Source organism: Labeo rohita, chromosome 5 (genome assembly GCF_022985175.1).
Source record: "Labeo rohita strain BAU-BD-2019 chromosome 5, IGBB_LRoh.1.0, whole genome shotgun sequence".
Lineage (NCBI taxonomy): Eukaryota > Metazoa > Chordata > Actinopteri > Cypriniformes > Cyprinidae > Labeo > Labeo rohita.
In genome coordinates, this window is record NC_066873.1 from 25096670 (window position 1) to 25117969 (window position 21300).

The window sequence follows — 21300 nt, forward strand, 5'->3', positions numbered from 1 at the left end:
ATATATATATATATATATATATATATATATAATTACACACAGTACACACATATATAGAAGGCAACTCAAACTTTTATTTTGTAAGCGATTAATCGCGATTAATCGTTTGACAGCCCTAGTTTGTATATACAATATGACGATCTAGAGATTATGTTTATGTGTTCATGTACTCATATATTGAGGCTAAAAACAAAACCGTGGGTCTGTGCCGTGGGTCATTCACACATAGATATTACATGAGTTCGTGGAGGATTCATGCAGGATTCATATTTAAATAGTATTTTTGCAGCTTAATATTCACAGACACTAGTGTATATGGCATTTTAAGTGTACTGACCTTTTGATTTATTCATCCAAAATTTGGCAAATTCCGTGACATTTTGCATTATGCAGCAAATTCCAATTTTATTACTGGATTCCGCAATTCCATCTGCATTTTCTGTATTGCAGAACTCATAGAACCCATGAATATTCTTCATAATTTTGAATTCTGATATAGTTTTTTGTTTGTTTGTTTGTTTTAATGGTTCGAATATAATTATTTTGTTTTGTTTAGGCTACTTGAATGTTATGCTGCTTGAATAGTAGTAGTAGTAGTACATGTACATGTCTAAAATAATGCAAGTTATTCAACTGTTGAACTGTTGTATAAAAGCAATATCGCACTTGCAATTGTACAGGCATCATGATTGCAGGTGTGATATTGCTTTTATACAACAGAAATATCAATATGGCTGTGGATACCAGTATGTGTGGATGCCAGTACGCAGATATATAATCAAACAATATTGCTTGTGTAATATTTCTTAATTGAAAAAGAAAAAGATTTATAGTTTGTGGTTGTCTGTTTCAAATGTGTTTTTCTCATCAGATCTTTGTGTTGGGTTCAGAAAGGGGTTGGAGAAATAGATATGTATAAATTTTTCTCACGTAACATTTGGTAACCTGCGTAGGCATCAGTGAATCACACAATGACACACATATGCACAGACCACTCCCCTCAGCTACAAAGGAAAGTCGCATTCCTGTTTACTAAACACACAGTAATTACATACGCACATTACTGAGCTTTGATGCCTCTCAGAGGCCCGCAGCCATCACGCACAATCAAGTGTTTAGTGCTCTCGCACTCTTTCATTTCTTACTAATCCCTTCATTTCTCCAGTCCCTCTTCCTCAGGGAGTGCCAATGCTGTCTTTCATCACCTGACAGAATAAGACAAGTACTTCCCAATTTGTCCTTCCTTAAGCCCTCACGAACACACACACGCAAGCACATATGTTATCGCCTCATGAGCTCTGGTAATTAGAGCATTCAGGTTCGACAGAAGTCCAGTAACTTTAGTCTGCGTGTGGCTGATAGAGCAACATTTTGAAGTCTTTTGTCCCATGTGAACCATGAAAAGTCTCGGTAATTCTGCTGCTGGTGTCAAAACCCGTCATTACATCTTTGTAGTGCTGTACAGTAATAAAATGATGCTGTGAAAGGTGCTTAGGGAGTGCGTTTTACCATGGGTCAGCGGAGCACTTACGCACACAGCAAGATTTTCATCTGAAGTACGGCGCGCTGAAGTAGATATTTCAAAAGAGTGTTAAATCCTCCAATCCCTAAAGCCTCTGAGTCAACAAGACACTTATTCACTGTATCAATTTGAAGGCCTGTATCCGTCAAAACTGTAACAGTGACGGTCCACAAATACACACGGCCTTCAGTCAAAGAGAAGCCTCTATTCTGGAGCTGTCAGCGCAAATACACACACACACAAACTGTAGTGCATGTACTTTTCTTCAAAAACATTCCACGTATTAATATCATTTTGAGGGGATGTCAGCCAAAGAAATACCGGGGAATGTCAAAAAGAGATTAGAGAGAGAGAAAGAAAGAGAAATGGGGCTGTGTACCTTTTAAATGAGTCTTTAGTGTTGAAAGGTGTATGCAGCACTTTAAAGTGTCTCTGAATTAGTCTTTCTCTGCAAGTTTAACAAAGGGATTCTCCCAAAATGTTGCTTTAATAGATCTTCAGAACATTTACCACACAAATGGAAAACAAGTACAGAAACAATAAATCTAATTTAAAAACATAATCTAAGTGAGGAGGGTTTTATTAGACTCAGTCAGCAGGAAGGGATTGCATTGTGGCTCAGTGTGTATGAGATGAATGGGAAGATACACTACAGTTCAAAAGTTTGGGGTTGGTACACTTTTTAAATGTTTCTGGAAAAAAGTCTTATGCTCACCAGGGCTGCATTTATCTGATCAAAAAAACAGTAAAAACAGTACTATTGTGAAATATTATTACATTTTAAAATAAACATTTTTATATATTTTATAATGACATTTATTCCTTGTCAAAATCTTCTAAATCTTTTAATTTATTCCTTGTGATTTTGATTTTCGTGGGCGCCAAACCCCCTCGCGTATGAAGAAAGCCGCCGTGTTTACAACTGTGACCGCTTTGTATAGCGCTTTTTTAGGATAAGCTAAACTCTGAATATTCAAAAGTATGTGAAAAATGTAAAGTTGTAGCATAGAATCTTTAAAATAGATCTTTAAAATAGAGAGTTTCACACACTGGGATGTGTTTCCCAAAAGCAAATATGGTCGCAAGTTCCGAAAACCTTAAAACTGAATTTTCGGCAGTCATTATTCCAGTCTTCAGTGTCACATGATCCTTCAGAAAGTTGAAGCTTGAATATTTTTTTTATTAATGTCAATGTTGTTTTGTTTAAAGTCCTTATAAAGTAATATATAAATATTCTAAGTTTGTCACACCACAGAAAAATGTTATTAACCACCCAGCCAAATTTGAATGATAAGAAAGGGTCAAGTAAATAAAGTTAGCAAAATCTTGAAAAAGTGTTTTCCGCTCTCAAATGCTGTGCCCATACCCGCTCTCTGCACTAAAACCATGACTATTCACGGAAACGCTGCCGTCTCTTTCAAGTATCAAATACTGCTACAACCTGAATGGTTGACCATGCTGTTTTGTAAATTATTGCAACCAGGTAATATGCATTTACATGACAAAGGCATAGCTAGCTAGCAAAAAGTAGCCTGTATAGTGACAGTAACTTACTGTAGAGACAGTAACTCATGATTGAGTGGGCGAACCACTGATGCTAATGCATGCTAGTTATGTTTTAGGGGAGGAGCCATGCTCCAGTATGTCATGAAGACACATCCCAGTGTGTGAAACTCTCTATTTTAAAGATTTATTTTAAAGAATCTATGCCACAACTTTATATTTTTCACATACGTTTGCATATCCAGAGTTTAGTTGATCCTGAAAAGTGCTCATCATCACAGTTGTAAACACAACAGCTTTCCTCATACGTGAGGGGGTTTGGTGCCACAGTATTTTTGTTTCCAGGTGGAACATTAAAGAACGCAACACACACGTCTCCCGGAAATTCTGTATAATCTAACCAATCCGATGACGACTTTGAAGGGGATATAGCTCTGACTGGAAACTAACAATGTAATTGATTGTTCTACCTATTAGATTGTTTTATTAACGTCTACACCTACCCCAACCTTAAACTTAGCCCTTACTATAATACAAAAACAGTATTATTGTTGTACAGCGTGACAAAAATAACTAGATTGATGTGCGCATACCCAGTAGCCAGAGCTGTCTCTCTTCTAGCCTTAACCCTTCGAAACTTCGAAGTGTTTCCAGCTAAGTGTGCCTTATGCATCAGAAGTTTAGCCAACGTTAACTTAATAATCAAATTTCATTTTACAATCATATTTAACTTAACTTCAGTGTCTTATGGTGGGGTAAGTTTATAGTGCTGGCTCAACTTACCCCACAGCATTTGGCTCACTTCCTGGCATTTTGGAAAAAACTAGCCAGATTACCATTTCAGGCTAATATTTAGCTAAATAATTTGTATGGTTTTACATGTTGCTAAATCACCTATATGCATAATAATTATTTTTAGACCTGTTTCTAGATCTGTTATGCTAAAAGTAAGTGGGTGCCTTCCACTCCTCCCATGTGTTTCTCCTTTTCACAGTCTAGTAGAAATGGCATGTGATTCCAAAATATATGGCCACATGAGAGTAAAAGTGTACAGTTGCCAAGATATAGGGGGTGGGTCAACTTATCACTGGCTCAACTTACCTCACTCTCCCCTACAGATACTAACAGAACTGTTTTATATATAAAAATCACAATAAAACTTTAAATTGCAAATGTTTTGGTATTCACATGCTTATTGTTTTTGTTTGCACTGCAACAACACACAAAAAAAAGTCAAAGTCAAACTTGATCACATTTCACACAGAACTCAAAAATGGACTGGACAAAATTATTGGCAGCTTGTCAAAACTGTAAGAAATAATTGCTTTTCAAGCATGTGATGCTCCTGTAATTTGTATTTAGACACACCTGTGGCAAGTAACAGGTGTGGGCAATATACTAATGCTACTTGCAACCAGTTACAATGGACAAAAGTTGACTCAACCTTTGTGTTGTCTGTCACACTGAGCATGGAGAAAAGAAAGAAGTGCAGAGTTGTCTGTGGATTTGGGAGAAAAAACTGTGGAAAAACATGGACAATCTCAAGGCTACAAGTCCATCTCCAGAGATCTTAATGTTCCTGTGTCCACTGTGCGCAATATCATCATAAGGTTTACAGACCATGGCACTGTAGCTAACCTCCCTGGACGTGGACGGAAGAGCAAAATCAATAAAAAATTACAACAAAGGATATCAAATGGTGGATAAAGAACCCTGATTAACTTCCAAAAAAATTGAAGCACTATCCCTCGAAAAGGGACGCTATGGTAGGAGACCCAGGAGGACACGAAGATATAAAAAAGCAAGACTGGAGTTTGCCAAAACTTATGTTACAAAACCACGATCCTTCTAGGAGAATGTACTGTGGACAGATGAGACAAAAGTAGAGCATTTTGTAAAGGACATTATGGCACTGTTTACAGAAAAAGAAATGAGGCCTTCAAAGAAAATAACACAGTCCCTACAGTCAAACATGGTGGAGGTTCAAAGATGTTTTGGGGTTGCTTTGCTGCTTTTGGCACTGGATGCCTGGACTGTGTGAACGGTGTCATGAAATCTGATGATTACCAAAGAATTTTGGGGTGCAACATAGTGGCCAGTGTCAGAAAGCTACATCTCCACCAGAGTGTATAGGTCTTCCAGCAGGACAATGACCTGAAAATTATTGTGCCAATAATTTTGTCCAGTGCATTTTTGGGGTTGTGTGTGGAAATGTATCAGATTTGACATTTCATCTCTGTTTTTTTGTATTGTTCCAATGCAAACAAAAAAATAAACATGAGTACCAAAATATTTGCAACTGCAACAGAAGGGCTACATTTTCTGACAGAATTGCAAGGGTGCCAGTATTTTTGGCCATGACTATAGATGGATCGATAGATAGATAGTTTGTGAGGTTATACAGCAGCTGTGGTTCTGGTTGTGTTTGAATCTGAATCAAAACCTGCTACACACAGTGTCTGTAATTGATATTATTTGGCCTTTGCAGCTTGTGTGGGTGAATACTCTCACACATATTCAACCTTTCAACATGTCACCACTGTGGACAATAATAAACACATGCACACCTGTCGTCACTTTGTGTGCGTGTCAATAATGACACTTTTCAGTGGCTCACTACAGCCAGACTCAGGTGTTCCCAAGGGAGATAAAAGCACAGAGAAATATTATTGACTCTGTATGATAGTGTGTGTGTGTGTGCATTAATCTACAGGAGCAGTGTGACCTCAGTAAAGCCTCAGTAAAGTGTGGAGTTGAGAATGTGTCTGTGTGGGTGGTGGGTTCTTCACAAAGTCAGGCTATGTCAGGGGTAAATGTGTTTATGTGTGTTAGAGAGAGCCTCATTGAAAGGAAGTTTTAATAATGTCAGTGTGTGTGTGTGGAGCAGCAGGGCAGTATTATGAAGTCTGCATGATAGAAGATGAAGGTTCATTCTGCAGTTCAGCTGACTACTGTTATTACCATCCCAGTCGACCCACCTGCTCTCTCAGCGGTGAGCTTCTGGAGGCGGCTTTGTTCCCTGAAATTACCCCACTGTGTGTGCCTGCGTGTTGACACCCATCCTACATCACGCCTATTGTGAATGAGTGTCTCGAAAGAATGTGCATGTGACTTGTGCTTTGTCTTATAATGAAAGGTTCTTATTTTATTCAGGCAGTCACAAGGGCAGCAGCTAATAGCTGTTCTGATTGACCTGTCATCAGAGCCCATCCCGGCTTATTACAAAGTACACACCTCCATCTGTCTTCATTAGGACCAGCACCCCTCTCGGCCCTGTGTCCTCATAAAGATATCCTCATACATCCAAAGTAGTAACGATGCCACATTTCATACTTTACCACAGTGTCCTTGTTCTGCGGTGTGCGCACTCGTGTTCTTGTGGCTCAGCCTTGAAATGTTATTTCAGACACTTTTCTGAGAAAAACAATGAAATTTTTATATTCCCAAGTACGTCTGAATCTCTCTAGGATGCTTTTGGAGTGTATTAGAGTAGGAGTACCCTGTAAACATCCAACAGGATTTAGTTCTTCACAGATATATACTACCTTTCATGTATTTTTGATTAAACAGTGCAGATTGTGTGATTATATAGCATTTAGCTAAACCAACTCATCACTTTAGAAAATGTCTTTGTGGATACACACATTCTGTCATTATTGCCATGAATCAGAAGGACTAGCAGCTTTTAAACTAAGTGTCAGTCATTAACGCCCTGCTGTGTGTGACCTCCAAGCAAATGCTTAATATCTCTCATGAAGTCAGCGATCCACAAAGATTGCAGCTGTAATAAAACATTACAGCTCCCCAGCTAACCCGCACGCCACATCACAGCAGTGTGTAATCCAGGAACTGCAGCTGGATGTTAATAAATTCTCTGGATGATGAGAATGCATAACGATGACATGGTAATTGTTGCAGAAAGTGACATTTGAAATTTCATACATTTTACATACTAATACTAGTTGATTAGATCATTAAAACGGATTAATCTTAATAATGATCAAATGTTCAGTAATCTTTGTAGTTAGTAACATAATCCATAATATTACAATAATTAGACTACTTTTAGATTATTTTTACACTGCTGGGTTAAATATAACCCAGCGCTGGGTAAAATATGGACATACCCAGCGATTGGGTTGTTTTGACTCAGCAGTTGGGTTACTACCCAGAAGGTTGGGTTAAACATTTAACCCAACTGCTGGGTCAAAACAACCCAATCGCTGGGTATGTCCATATTTTACCCAGTGCTAGGTTGTTTTTAACCCAGCAGTTTTTAGAGTGTAAACAAATTTATCACATTGATTTCAATAGGATAATCGTGTACCATATAGATATGAAAATACAAATAGAAAGACAATATATTGCCCCTCAAATTGCAGTTGAGGTCAAAAGTTTACATACACCTTGCAGAATCTGCAAAATGTTGATTATTTTACTCAAATAAGAGGGATCACACAAAATGCATGTTATTTCAAAAGTTTACATTGGTTCTTAATACTGTTACCTAAATGATCCACAGCTGTTTATTATTTATTTTTATTTATTTTTTTACATTTTTTTTATTTAGTGATATTTGTTCATGAGTCTCTTGTTTGTCCTGAACAGTTAAACTGCCAGCTCTTCTTCAAAAAAATCCTTCAGTTCCAACAAATTCTTTGTTTTTTCAGCATTTTTGTGTATGTAAACCCTTTCCAATAATGACTATGATTTTGGAGATCTATCTTTTCACTCTGAGGACAACTGAGGGACTCATATGCAACAATTACAGAAGGTTCAAACGCTTACTGATGCTTCAAGAGAAAATACAGTGCATTAAGAGCCAGGGGTGTACATTTTTGAACAGAATGAAGATATGTACATTTTTCTTATTTAGCCTAAATGTTTTTTTGTTTTTTTTGATGTAGTACTGCCCTTCAGAAGCTACAGTAGATGTTGACAAAACATGTTTCCCAGAAGACAAAATAATTTGTTTACCCCATCGTCAAATTCACTTAATGCATTGTGTTTCCTTCTGAAGCATCAGTGAGCGAAAAACTGGATCTCAAAATCATACAGTCATTGTTGGAAACGGTTCAAATACACAAAAAGGCTGAGGAAAAACAAGGGACTCGTGAACAACTATCACAAAAAAAAAAAAAAAAAAAAAAAAAAAAAAACAGCTTTGGATCATTCAGGTAACAATACAGTAATAAGAATCAGGTGTGTGTACACTGTGAACAGAGTTATTTTTTATAAATTCAACTATTATTTGGACTATATGTAAACATCCTTTATGTGAAATATCTTATTCAGCTCAGTACTGAATAAAAAAGTAATATGCATTTTGTATGATCCCTCTTATTTTGGAAAAGTAATAAACATTTTGCAGATTCTGCAAAGTGTACAGTATGTAAACTTTTGATCTCAACTGTAAGTCTGACCGAAAGGGCACTTTAGCATCTGCGATTTTAGCACCTTTAGCATTGGTGCATTTTAATGTGTAATGCTTAGGAAAATGAATAGATGAACAAGAAGAATTGCGTTAATTTATGGGTATTGTGTAAATATTTTATCAATAAAAAAGTAGTCTCACATTGCCAAACCTTCAGACTGAAGGCAGAAGGTCTGAGAACCTTTGCCGCTTTGACTGCCCAAGGACCACCCAAGAGGCCAGATGACATATTTCACACACTTTCGAAAATCCAGTGTTTATTTGATCATGATAAGTACTCATTATCATTATCAAACACGATGGCTTTGGTCTTCCATGATGGACGTTTGGCATCACGGCATTATTGTTTCCAGATGCGACACACACATCTCCTAGAAATTCTGTCTAATTCAACCAATCCGATTACGAATTTTAAACTCCTGAAGTGTTTACAATTTTGCGTGCCATATGCATCAGACATTCAGCCAATGTGCATGTTACATTTAAGGCTGAGACTAATAAAAAAAAGTAACTGTAGTCTGATTACGAGTATTTTACAGTGTGATTTAACCTAATTATAAGTACTTTTTACTTTTGGAATCTGATTACGTAATCCAGATTACATTTAATCAGTTACGTCACAGCGCTGTCTGTGCGTTATTGGTGGGGATTTAATTCTAAGGCATTGGTTTATTCAGGAATAATATAAGTATAATTGTCTTTATGATTTAGGTATTAATTCATTCACTCATATGATTCATTCAAACCACTGATTCATTCACGAACAAAACAAATGATTGTCTGTGAGCGAGTCATTACTGTAAATCATTCAGTTGATTGTTTTGGTTAAAAATACTGATTTATTCACCACTAATGTGTGTTGCTTGGAGACATTTGATTCTGCTTTTACTGTTTTGCTCCACCAATAAAAATAGCTCTAAGTAACTCAAAAAAATATTATATCTAAACAGTCTCTTGTACTGAACTTTTGCTTTATGCAGTAATCAACAGGCATCACAATGATGCTGTTGGTCTAAAAATCTTCTGATATTCATAACGATGGCACTTTTGCTTTTGTGATATAGCTTAAATATTCATGTGTTTTAGATGTATGCTCCTTAGATGCGTTTTGATATGAAAAATATATAGCGTATGTGTGTTGGTGCATAATTTTGGTGCGTAAACACTGTGAATACTCTAAAAGAAGTAGTTTTTCACAATAAAACTATTCTCAATTGTCTTGGCATTTGTAAAATGAAAAAAGGCTAATCTTTTGCCTTTTTAAATCTTATGCATGTTTTTTGTGCCAACATTTTGTGAATAGGCCTTCACTCTGCAAATTATGTGCAAAAAACAAATGCAGACCCTTTGTTCCTCCTTTGGCGGTTATGAGGGCGAAACAGAATCTGTTAAAATTGGACAAGTTCTTGTGTTTCACATGCCAACTCAAACACTATTCCAGTGCTTTAAATTCAAGCTTACTGTTGGTCAAAGCTAGTACAGTCCTGGACAAACTGCTACAAGGTGGTTTGGTGTACTTTAGATAACTAACTCAACATGATCAGATATGCAGGCCAGGCTTGTTTTAAGATCATGCTGAGCACAGCAGGTCTGGAGGCTTCTTAATGGAAAGTGGTAAATTAAGTCTCCTTGTGAGACAGTGAGCACACACACGAGCACTGTGATCTAAGATAACATGCATACAAAACAATTTGCATGCTGAAACATCTACCTGAATGTTTTGCAAGTTTCTTCCCATAAATTGAAATTTTAAAATGACAAATACATGTGCACACATATGCAGTCACAAACAGTTTGTATTGCATGATCTGTATTCTAAGGCTAACAGATTAATACCAAATCAATGCATGAAGGGCATGTAACATAATTCACATTAATTCACATCAAGCCTTGACTAATGATCAACCCATGAGGTATCATTAATCAGCTATGCAGATCAATATGTTATAATACATCCATTTCTCTTTCTCTTATTTTCACATTTAGCATGAGTTATTGGCATGGCAAAAGATGGTACATTTGTATTGCCAAGGCAGTAGCCGGTTCAGCAATCTCTACTGAACTCTGTCTTCTACTCTTCTATCTTTTTCTCCCACACACATAGGTAGGCGAGGAGAGTGCAAGCGAGAGATGCAGAATAGTAATCTCATTGATTTCTTTACGGCAACCCAAGGCCCAGTAGCATAGTTCAAACGGCAATGGATTTATCTTCATTTGCAGAAGGAGAATGCAGTACTTCTACATCATAACTCAAATAGAAGTTATACCCAAACACCGCCCTTTTTGTTCATAACTTGCAACAACATTGCTGCATCCATTTGCTTTATAGCCTATACCTGCATAATATATACTATCTATCAGGGGCGTTTCCTCTGAGGAGTCAAGGGAGGCAGTGGCTCCTCAAAATACTGGATGAGAAAAAAAATCGTAGTACAAAAATAAAATGATGCCAATATTACAAAACACAGCATTTAAAAGTATATAAATTACAAACAAACAAAAAAAAACTCTGTCCAACAGCAACACCAGCAGGTAAATAATGAATAGACAAAGTCACGTAAGAGGATATAATTGGATAAGACTAGTTATGGTCGGCTGTGATTGGTTCATGTGATAAACCCCACCTCTTGCTCCCGAATCAGTCTAAAATGAACAACGCAATGGCGTTAATGTTTAGACTAATTTAAAAAGTAAGTAAACAACTCACACACTTAGATATAACCACTTTGTTACATCAAAATAATACTTAAAATGGCCTGAAAACATGATCTGTGGGAGTCTTTAATGAATAATCAGCTTAGTAAAGTTTAAAGTAAATCTCCATGTCTATGAACAATATTTACCGAACTTTGATGACTGATGATTCGAAAAATTCAGAAACACTGTAGTTAAAAGTTAACTATTAAAAAGAACAGCTGAACATCATACAGTAAAGTAACACAAATGATACAACTGATTATATGCAAAGTAGGCTATATTATGCATGCACACAACATGGAATATCTAAAAGTAACGTTATATATTAAGAGCAAACAGAAGAGTGAGACATGTAGTAATTCTTTAAATGTTATACATGGTCCTTGCCATATCTCTCCCTGCGTAATGTCTTAAGGCAGTACAAAGAAAAAAGGCACTAAGAAATGTAGCCTGAGGCTTCCCCACTAGCTTTCTAAAGTTGAACATTTGGGTAAACTGCTGAGATAAGTGAGTTACTTCTAATACATCCCTGAGGAGTCACACAGAGTGATCACAAACAGCCCGAACGTACTACGCTGGAGGAATGATAGACGGAACTGGTGCAGCATCAACTGAAAATAAACACAGTGATCCAAATACAGCATCTGGTCAACGTTAGTAGTGTAATCTTTAAATACATGAAGGCCTGTCTTTGAATGTATAAATATCATCATTTAATGTCAACCTGCTTAAAGTGTGTTTAAATTAAAGTTACATAAACATCACAACACTCACAACTACTTTAATGCATTTACGTAAAAGCATCATGTTATATATGTTATCTATCAGGATATTAACTCAGTCGCAGTGATTCAAATACAGTATCTGGTCAATGTTCGTAGTGCAAACTTTAAACAAAGACCTGAAAGTTACGTAAGAGTTACGAAAGTTACGTAACAGCACTTGTAATAGCATATACACTACCAGTCAAAAGTTTTTAGACAGTAAGATTTTTCATGTTTTTTTAAAAAGGAGTCTTTTCTGCTCACCAGGCCTGCCTTTATTTGATCCAAAGTACAGCGAAAACAGTACAATTTTGAAATATTTTTACTTTTTAAAATAAATGTTTTCTATTTGAATTTAAAATGCAATTTATTGCTGTGATTTTAAAGCTGAATTTTAGCATCGTTACTCCAGTTACAGGATCCTTCAGAAATCATTCAGCATATTAGGATCAAATAAATGCAGACTTGGTGAGCAGAAGAAAAAATCTGCTGTTCGAACACTTTTGACTGATAGTATAGTTATTAAAGGATTAGTAATATGGGAGCAAATTATTTAATGCTAAATTTCTCCAGTTATGTTTTGACGAAGCAACAAACTCATTTACATCTAGGATGGCCTGAGGGTGAGTAAATTATAATTTTTAGGTGAACTATTCCTTTAACTCAGTCTCAGCCAAGCCAAACATTTATTGACTTGTCATGCAATGCAGTCATCACTTTCACAGATGTTATTTTTTATTAGAAATATATATGTAGACTTTGATGGTGGGCACAAGACAGGACTTCTCAGACATGTCAGGAGCTGTGTCATGTCAGCAAATTCATGTCTCTAGGTATGCTGAGGGCCATTTTTAATATGGAAATATCACAGCGGTTTAAGAAAAAAATGAGGGAAGACTGAAAAATGAATTTGACGACTTTTATTTTTTGAAAAAAAGAAAATTATTAACAACCCCCTTTAGAAGACAAAGCACAGGAAGAATTTGAAATGTCAGCATGACATTTTATTAACACTTGTCTGGTGGATTTATATTTTTTCATTCCTGCTCTTGTTGCTCATCCAGTTTGAACCGGTGATGCCGGGTGTCAAATTCTGAACCCTAATGCCAACGCTCAGAGTCTAGTGCAAGTATTAATTAAAGGAAGTGGCCACAAAACAGAAGTCTTTGTCAAGTGCCTGCCATCTGTCATGTATGTGTGTGTGTATTTTACTGTGGAAAGAGCTCAGAGGTGTTGGAAGCTCAATAACATTTCTTTATTGCATGAGTCATTGCTTGTTAAACAAAAACACTTTAAGAGGGAAACTTTGGAAAACACTCACTCTACACACTTTTATCTGCTACGTACCGACTTTTTATCCTTGTTCTTGAGGGTTTCCTACACACACTTGGCTACAAGGGAGTTTTCCACCAGCGTGGTGCCGAATCGTTTGGCAATACGTCTGGTGTTGCTGATCATTAAAATTCTAGTAGGAAATCCTGACAATGAACGCTGTTGATTTTACATCATGATAAGCCATGCGTAGCATTTACCTCAGGCGTTTCAATTGGTGTGTTTACTCAGAATCTGTTTGTAATTCAAATCAAATGCTAATGAGAAATGCTGCTTTAATCAATAATGTGTTTTTGGCTTGTTGGTCACTGACATGTTTAATTTTCAGATACGTATTAGTATTTGATTGACTCAGGAGGATAAATATGTGTACCTGAAGAGATGTGAAAGGAGAAGATGGACAGGATTGAAAAGGACAACAAGTCAGGATTCAAACTCAGGTCGGCCGAGCCGCGACCACGCAATGTGTAATTTAAAGATTAAACTATTGCAATGCTCTAAAGTTGGGCCTTTCAACCATCTCGACTAAGCCTTTGCAGATGATCCAGAACGTGGCAGCACATCTGCTCTTCAATCAGCCAAAGAAAACCCATGTCACGCCCTTTTCTGGTCTCACTACACTGGCTCCCAGTTGTGGCAAGAATCAAATTTGAGGGTTTGACGTTGGTTTTAAGCACTGCCATTGAAAAAGTACCTCCCTACCCCAATTCACTCCTAAAAGTCCCACCAGCTCAAGTCTTGGAATAAATGACGCATTGTTGTTCCTTCACAAGGCAAAAGTCACTCTTCAAAACCTTCACCCTCTATGTTCTTCTCTGGTAGAATGAGCAGCCAACCTCCATCTGAACTGCCGAGACATCACATCTCTCAAAAGTTGTTGTTTTTGTTTTCCTTGTGCACAAAAAGTATTCTCGTAGCTTCATAACATTACGGAACCACTGATGTCACATGGACTATTTTGTCAATGTCCTTAATACCTTTCTGGGCCTTGAATGTGTCAGTTGTGTTGCTGTCTATGCAGGGTCAGAAAGCTTTTGGATTTTACACTTTACTCTTTGACTCCACAACATTTAATTCAAATGTCCACTTAGTCTTTAACATTTGGCCATTTCTTTATGATTGAAAAGCTACAGACACTGTAATGTCTTAAATATGTGTACATCAAAACTCAGAGTGAGGATTTAAACGTTTATTTTGAAATCGCGATGAACAGTTAGCATATTGAGAAAGTTTATGTTGTATTCTCCTGTGATTGCCTATGGTTTATAAATGATTAACCTTCTAAAACTGATGAAATGGAGCACGTTGCATTCCCAGATGAACGTTATAATAAACCCAAACTCACAACAACATGCAGAGATGGAGTTTGAGACGCCCCACACTTGTAAATGATAAGTTTGTGTAAGTTAGCAGCATTTACTGTGAATGGGGCTGCTCTGAGATGCACGTACCTACACGCATGTAAATAATTAAAGCACTTATATTATACCCGCACCGCATATATTTATTTAATTGAATAGTAGCGTTTGTGAATTCTTAATAGCATTATGCTTTATTATGATTTTAAAATGGGAAGGTTCCACTTACAGTATTAAGCCGATTACTCACACAGGAAAAATGCAATGGAGGATTTTTTGGAGGAATCGTTGCAGTACTAGAAAAATCCTCTCTGCGTATCTCCTCTTCTGTGGCTTGTTTCCAAATCTAGTAATGCTAGTCCAAAAACATGACATTTTGTATAACAAACAGTGTTGGCTTTTTGACTAATTGCACTGTTCCTCTTTTGTAATTCTCTTTGGATAAAAGCATCTGCTAAGTGTATAAATGTAAATGTATCAGAGTGCTGCTCACAAGGCTATCAGCTCCAAAAAAAATTATAGAAAACAGTCCGGCATAATCTCTCATTTTTCATTTCTGAATAAATAAACTTTAACAAAACTGCTTCACCATTGTTAATGCCATGTAACGTGACTCTTCAAAAACAAAACTGTTGTGAATTATTACTTTATAGTAGTTGCTAAATAACTCTTACCTTTAAAAAATAATTTGGTGCACTCATATGTGTTCAAGAAAACATTTGTTACAGTGTAAAATACATTTAAGTACTAGTTAAGTAATACTAATACATACCATATGGTTATTAGAATTAGGGTTTGGCTTAGGGTTACTTTTATGTAATTTATTAATTAATGTAACGTATAACAAGGACGCCTTAAAATAAAACATTACCACATTTTCCTTTTTATTAGAGACTTTATTATTTGTCAATGACCCGTAAACCATCAAAGGTGTAATTCCATGGGTGAGTGAATGTGAAAACAATTTGACTAAGCGGTGACAGCCAAAACCTAGTGTAGCATTATGAAAATGACTAAATGACTACTCTCTGTCTCTTGTGCTTCCTTTGTTTTTCATGTGTTTCATCATTATGGCTCATGGGTGAAAAGAGCATGACGGCTTTGCGTGATCACCTCTCCACTCTTGCTATAACGATGTTCCTTCGTCCATCAATCACTGCATGCAGCATCACACCTGTCAATTTGGCCCTCATGAAGAAAAAAAAAGCAGAGGGAAGGAGAAAGTGTCCTGTGCAATTATTGGGGCCCGTGGCGGCCTGACGGTCACCTACACCACTGCACACACTCACACACAACAGCACTAATGAAGGAGCACTCATGTGTTGTTTTTCCGAGGGCATTTTGAGTTCAGTACTCTGTCAGCTTGATGTGTCATATGCACTTGAAAATCAACTATAAATTTGAGCACTGGCTTGCTCCTTTTTAAGGTTTCCCTAACTTCCTTTCTAGAACTTCTTGTCATTGACATCCCCCATTTCTCTTTCTGTCTCCTCCATTTTTCTCCTCAGGTAGCGGGGGGGAGTTGAGGGTTCTTTTATGACTCTATAAATCTCCAGGCGCCATGGGCCAGGCAGCCCAGAGCAGTAGATCACCGCCAGCCTGTCACACACGCGCGCTTAATGAGCGAATCTCGGCCCGCGGGGAGCACAGAGTGGCACAGGGCCGTTTAGTCAGAGGACTGTCAATCACACACACACATACGCACACAAACGGGACGAGGACAATTATGAGTCCCAGCACAAAGTATGGACGCTGAAGGTTGGATTTAGGTGGGCACATTGGCTGTGACTGGTAATGGATGGTGTGTGTCGACTACAACGGTAATGTACGCCTGAGATTAGAACGCAATATTTGACCTGAGTGTTTGGCAGCTTTCTATGCTGTGGCTTATTTCAGCAGCAAGAAAAATAACTGATATCAGCCGATAGCATGACACTACATTAGTGCTGACAATTGATGCTGTTCTGAAATATTTTTGCATGGACTAACTGGTGGGTTTGTGGAGAATAGGTAATTATATGATAAACACACACACACAACCTGTTGTTGACATCCTTCCACAATTTAAGAAAAAAAAGAGCTGCATTTAATTAAGAGTTGTTTTTAATATTTAATTTTATTTTACTTCTCTTAGGTCAAAGAACACTGACCTATTCAATACAGACTCCGTAGGTGTCTGAGGTGATTAAACTTGTCAGGAGTTTTCAGTTTCAGTTAATTTTATTAATCAGTAATTAAATTCAAAGTGGTTGTAAAACCGCAATGAACTTTCACTGCAGGATGTTACTTTGATTTTGCTTGAAAATTTAAGGCAGCAATTAAAATTAAGTTTTCAATTTCAGTGGGTTGACATTTTTACAGCGCAAAGAGGTTCATAAAAAGTGATATGCTGGCTCAGAAACTACCAGAAATACAGGATTTAGGATTTGTCTTTCCTCATGACTTTTTGAACATGAGCTGATAAAGACCTGACTAATCTCTTTGAAGCTGAACAGAAATGACATCAGTCTTAAAGCCTTCACTAGCAAATCATGACACATTATTTCTGGAATCTTTGATGAATACAAAGTTCAACAGAAAAAAAAAAACACTTATTTAGAAAAGAAATCTTATGTAACTATAAAAATGTCTTTTTGTTCAATCTAATGTGTTCTTGGTGAATAAAGGCATTTATTACTTTAAAAGAGCATTTATAGTTGAAAATAAATACAGTGAGGTCCAAAACTTTATTCAGATTTTTGTCTGGGGTGTGGGGTAGGATTAAGGGATCTAAAATATGGTCATGGATGGAAAATATGAAATAAGGCATTAATAAGTGCTTTATATATACACTAATAAACAGCCAAAAATGCTGGTAATATGCATGGTACCTATTTTTTTTTCTCAGAAATTGTTACATTTTTAGATTAAAATGTGATTTACTCATATTTATATTTTTTCATTATATTTATTTACTCATAAAGCACATATTCTACATCCCTAATCTTACACAATACCTGAACTTATCAACTACCTTACTAACTATTAATAAGCAGCAAATTAAGAGTTTACTGAGGCAAAAGTCATAGGAAATAATTTGTAAAAGTAACAATAATTTAGTATAGGGAACAATTCTCACTATTAATTAGTTACTTATTACTCTGTCTATTATTAACATATTTGCTGTTTATTAATTCTTATAAAGCACCTATTCTGCATGGCCATATTCTGCATCCCTACTCCTAACCAATTCCTGAATTTAACAACTACCTTACTATCTATTAATAAGCAGCAAATTAGGAGTTTATTGATGTAAAAGCCATAGTTAATGTTTATTAACAACGAGAACTGGACCTTAAAATACTAGCATGACCGGCATGGATTATGCAAAATCCACTTTCAGATGGTGTTTGGACATAAATGTGTGTTGGTAGTGTGTGTGAACACAACCACCCTACAATGACAACTACCAAATCAGTCTCACTAGGCATTTTGTTTTGATTCTCTAAACAGTGTGACATCACATTGTTTAGGCTCCGCCCATGGCCACTGACTGACAGTCCTGCATTGCCATAAGCTCCGCCCTCAGCAAATTGTCTTCACTTGTACGCTGTCCTCTATTTTCTCCACACTTAAGCAGCTGTAACGTCAACAATGTCTCGTAAGCAATAACGGTATTCTGTGTTTGGATATAAGACTGAACGTAAGAGTCTGAGCCACTGAGGACGTAGTAGATTACTTTTATTTTTCAAGGTAATGCGCCTCAAAATCTACTGTTTATGTCTGTGCAAATCATACTGTTTTGTGAATGTTATGTTGTTATAGTACTTAGCTAACATTTTAATGACAATGACAGGTCAGCGTGGCACAAGCTCTGTAACATTGCGCTTTTTCGTCCCACTTTCGGTGTGTTTGGCCTCCCATATGTATGGCTGAACACGGGTTTTCTCGCTCTGAGTCATGTTACTTCTACCGAATGTGTATTGCTGTGCGTATGCAAAGCAGAGATGTATACGCTATGCCCTCTTCTGAAGATGGGGTGGGAATATGCAGCTCATATGCATTTAAAGTAATACACACCAAAACAGCTCATTTTTAGACACGCCCTAAAAATGACATTTTCCAGATGTTCTAATAAATGATCTGTGGGGCATTTTGAGCTGAAACTTCATAGACACATTCTGGGGACACACAAGGCTAAAATTACATCTTGTACAAAGAGGCATAATAGGTGCCCTTTAATAGCAAAAATTGGATCTTAAAATAAAGTGTGACCACTTGATTCCAACAGGCCGATCAGTTGTTCTTATATATTTGTTTCACATGGCAAAGAAAAAGACATCTGCTACCTTATATCTCGAAAGATATACCTGTTTATGACCCTGTGAAACATCATGTGCTAACACACACTCCCACACACACAAGATGTCCTCAGTCCACTTTTATTCTCTCTATCTTGTTCTCGCTCAGGGAAAAACCTGACCTTTTCTTATTTTAAACATCGGTCCGTCTCCTCCCTCACTCGTGTATTTTCATGACCATCTCCAATTCATGAGTTCATTCTCACGTTGTGTTTTGTTGTGGCAGGATAATTCTATCAGTCTTATACAATATGCGCTCTGCCTTTACCTTCATGCTCCACTGACTGTTCCATTAGTCAGGGAGGGTGTTGTCTCTCTCTCTTCCTCCGAGGTTTCCTTACCTCCTCTTTGTGTTTGAGCTTATTTCAAACAGCGTTCTCATCCGCATCACACAAAGCTGCATATTTGGGTTTTTGTTTGATGATTCTCAATGGAACTTTCGCCTGCAGTCAAATGTGAGGAGAATACAAAAAGCAGTCGGACTGTCTTTATGTTTTTACCAATTGGCCAGCAAATCTGCCTGATTGCTCATGATGCATCAACATTCATTAAAAGTATTATTTTGAAGAGCCTACATGTTTCTAACAACGAACTTGTTAACCTACAGAATGAAAATTTCCTAATAATTTACTCATCCCCATGTTATCAAAGATGTTCATGTCTTTCTTTCTTCAATCGGAAAAACAATTAAGGTTTTTGAGGAAATATTCCAGGATTTTTTCTCCATATAGTGGACTTCAACGGGACCCAACGGGTTGAAGGTCCAAATGATAGTTTCAGTGCAGCTTTAAAAGGCTCTACATGATCCCAGCTGTGAAATAAGGGTCTTATCTAGCAAAACTGGTTATTTTCTTTAAAAAAATATAAAAATGTATATACTTTCTAACCACAAATGCTCATCTTGCACTAGCTCTGCGATGCGCTTTTGCAACATTCACGCATTGTGAATTACATTGGAAAGGTCACCCGTGGTTCTTTGTCTGTGTACTCCGGTTCAAAAAGGTAGGGTAGGGTGGAAAACTCGATCTCATTTTCTCCTCAAATGTTAAAATCTTTTGACAGCGTTGTTTTACCCTTTTTTGTAAAGGCCGTTTGACTTCCTTCGCACGTTTGCTTTGTAAACACGCAGTGTTTTCATCTATGTCACATGTGACCTTTCCATCACCGTTACGTAATGCACGAAGTCAAGCTAGTGCAAGACGAGCATTTTTGGTTAAAAGTATATACATTTTTGTTTTTTAGAAAATGACCAATCTTTTTACTTGATAAGATGTTTATTCCTCAGCTGGGATTGTGTAGAGCCAATTTGAACAAATCTGGACCTTCAACCCATTTGTCCCCATTGAAGTCCACTACACTGTAAAAAATAAATTTGTTTCAAAAAACTCAATTTGTTGAGTCAGCTTAAAATAATATGGTCAACTTGAAATGTTAAGTTGTACTAAGTAACAACTTAGATATTTGTGTTTGCTAAACTTAACAGATGGGTAACCCAGCTGCCTTAAAATTTTAAGTTGATTCAGCTCAAATATCTAAGTTGTCACTTAGTATAATTTAACATCAAGTTGAATAAACTTTTTGAGTTGGCTGAACTTAAAATTTTAAGGCAGCCAGGTTACAAATTAAGTTGACTTAACAAATTGTTTTTTACAGTGTATATGGAGAAAAATCCTGGAATGTTTCCTCAAAAACCTTTAGTATTTTAATGTTTTATAAGATGAGCAGTAAGTTTTTACATTAGATATGGTTTTAGCATAAAATGTTGTTTTGGTTTGTTTGTTTTTGATCTATATGTACCATTCATTTTCCTTGGACAAAACTGCATGTCTTTAGGCATGTGAAATAATAAATATAGTAGGGTCCAACAAAAGCAATGGTTACTCTTACTTCATTTATATATATATATATATATATATACACACATTATACGATCCAAAAGTCTGTGGTTGGTAAGATGTTCTTGATTTCCTCATTAGTTATAATTCTTTTTATTATAACTTATATTACCATCATTATAGTTTGAGAGAATCTTTTTTTAAATGTATTTTTAATCTTTCTTCTCTATTTTACATCAACTTTTAAAAAAAATTAAAACCAGATTTTGAAACGGAATCCTTTTATTTTCAGTCTTTTTGACCCCAATGTATATCAAGTCAATGTACCCAAGATACTGTGAGCTCACCTCTTTAGCCCTGTCTGGTCAGAGAGATAAAATCATAAATTCACTCTTTATGAGATCGCATTGCCACAGCTGCTCTCCATCTCACACCTTTAGGTACAATATATCACTGTCCTGTTGTCTACACACGAAACCTTAGTTGTCCTGTCTGCAAAGAATAATCTTTTTTAC